At 42.9% G+C, this 2500-nt stretch overlaps 1 protein-coding gene across 3 annotated transcripts in view; it reads left to right on the top strand.

Moving 5' to 3' along the window:
- LOC125031779 (discoidin domain-containing receptor 2-like) overlaps positions 1 to 2500 on the top strand; it is a 740435-nt gene that overhangs the window by 681142 nt on the left and 56793 nt on the right. The gene's annotated exons all lie outside the window — the stretch shown is intronic.

Raw genomic sequence — 2500 nt, 5'->3', positions numbered from 1 at the left:
GAGGAGAGGGCGCGGGATAGGGAGGGTGGGAGGGGGGAGAAAGAGGGGGGGAGGTGAGAAGGAGAGGGAGGGAAGACGCAAGTGGTGGTACGAATATGGGTTAGGAGTAAAGGGGGAGAGGGGAAAATAAAGAGAAGATAAGAGTTAGAGGGAGAGGAGAAAGGAGGATAGAGGTTAGTGGCTAGAATGGGAGGAGGAGAATGAGGCTATGGGCGAAGAGAGAGTTGGAAGAGAGATGAAAGAAGGGGAAGGGGAGGAAGGGGGTGAATGAACAGGGTTGTATGAAGGAGAGAGATCAGAAGGGGAGAAAGGTAAATGAGAGGAATTAGAGAGGGGAGAGTATAAAGGAGAGGGGATAGAAGATGGATAACAATAATCTAAAAAAAAAAAGCAGAAGGAGAATAAGGAATCGAGACTAAAGAGAGAGTAGGTAGAGTGACAGGAAAGAGAAGTAGCAGGAAGAAGAGAGAAACTGAAGAAGGGGAAAGGGGGAACAAGTTATAGGGAAGAAAAGAAAGAATGTAGATCTAGGAGAAGCGGGAAAGAGAAGGAGGAGGATTTGAGGAAGAAAATGGACAAAGAGGAGGAAGATTTGAGGAAGAAAGATGAGAAAGAAGGGAGAAGGGGTAGAGAAGAAATTTGATGTGAGAAGGAATAACTAAAGAGAAAAGGAAAGTAAGAGAGGTGGATTCGGAGGAAAAAAGAGTGAAGGAAGAAGTGAGAGAATATATAGAGAGAGAAGAAAGGTCCATCGGAAAGCGGGAACGAAACCGTGAGAAGGCGGGATGGAAGTTTGGCAAAAACGGGATTTATTCAGGGACGAAAAACTCTTCTTATTATATCGTCAGCCACGCTCGTTCTTCCTTTTTCGTTATTTTTCTCTTTATTATTTATTTTCCTTTTCATATTTTTCTCCCTCTTTTTTTTAAAAAATAAGTTCGCGAGGCTATTGAGAAGAGCTCGATGCCTCCGCTCGCCGCCGTCAGACTGTCGCATTCCCACGGCCGCTAAAAAAGGCGTTCGCGGAGCCGTCCTTGGGAGCGCGATCTGCTTCATCTGGCGCTGATGGGAGTTCTCGGAGGCTGGCGATGCTGGTTGTCATAGTAACCTTTGCGCGTCCACAAACACACGAATAGATGCATGTACATGTTATTTACTGATCATTAGATGAGTGGAAGGAAAAAATACCCCCTTACCCCTCCTCCCATACCCTCTTACCTCCCTTATACCCCCTTACCTTACCATACCCCTCCCCCATACCCCCTCTCTTATACCTCTCCCATTCCCCCTTACCCCCCCTCCCTGATCCCTCCTTACCACCCCTCCCCTCCCTCATCCCTCCCTCCCTCCCCCGAGCCGTAAATATCATCCGTTTCTTGACAAATGATCCGGAGAACAAAGTCCGGCCATTAGGCGCCCTGTCATCCGGATTCAGCAATAATAACGCGGGAGGAAAAAATAGAATCGAGCGTGTTTGATGTAGAAAAACTCGCATGATTTGAGGCGACGCACAATGAGGCAACGCGCGCTTTGTGTGTGTGTGTGTGTGTGTGTGTGTGTTTATATATGTTGGCCTGTATGTGTCTTTGTATTTGACTTTGTATGCTTATATGTGTGTTTGTGCCTTATTATGTACATACTTCCGTATATCAGTTTATCTTTACATACACATATAATAATTCTTACATTTATCTACACGTTTCGACATATGTATGTACGAGTATTTACACTCGCGCACACAGCACACACGCGCACGAGCCATCACATCGCATCGCCAAACAACAAACCCAACCGATCATCTCAGCTGACGTCCGGACAGCATCTCAAAGCCCCAGAGTTCCGTGACGTATCTGGTGCGCGTGTCCCTCTCGCTCGCTCTTGCGTTCACTTTTTCGTCCGGTCTCTCGTTCGCTCTCTCGTACGGTCTCTCGTTTGTTCTCTCGTTTGGTCTTCCGTTCGCTCTTCTGTTCGGTCTTCCGTCCGCTTTCGTGCTTGCGAAACCCGCCTTCGTCCGGAAAAAAAACAGCGGAACCGAGCGCGGTCGTTTTTGTCGATTGCGTTTTGGGGGAAATGTTTTTTTGTTTTTGTTTTTCGTTTTCGTTTGATTTGCTTTTTGTTGTTTTTTCGTTATTCATTTGTTTTGTTTATGTGCGTTTTCTTCATTTGTTTTGTTTGTTTGTTTATATTTCGAGAGGACACACGTTTTGACTAGAATAACATTTGGATGCGACGAAGAGCAAAAAATATTGTTTTCGTTGTATGTGATTGTTATCAGTTGCCAATGTTGCTATTATTGATATTGCTGCTATGGTATTATTATTTTATTTGTTATTATTATTATTATTATTATTATTATTATAAATATTATTATTAATTTTTTATATTATTATTGTTGTTTTTCTGTTATCATTATTGTCATTATTATTATTATTATTACTATTTTTATTATTATTGTTTTGTTATTATTATTATCATTATTAGTGTTATTGTCGTTATCATT

Source organism: Penaeus chinensis, chromosome 13 (genome assembly GCF_019202785.1).
Source record: "Penaeus chinensis breed Huanghai No. 1 chromosome 13, ASM1920278v2, whole genome shotgun sequence".
Taxonomy (NCBI): Eukaryota; Metazoa; Arthropoda; class Malacostraca; order Decapoda; family Penaeidae; genus Penaeus; species Penaeus chinensis.
This window is presented reverse-complemented; position numbering and strand designations above follow the sequence as displayed.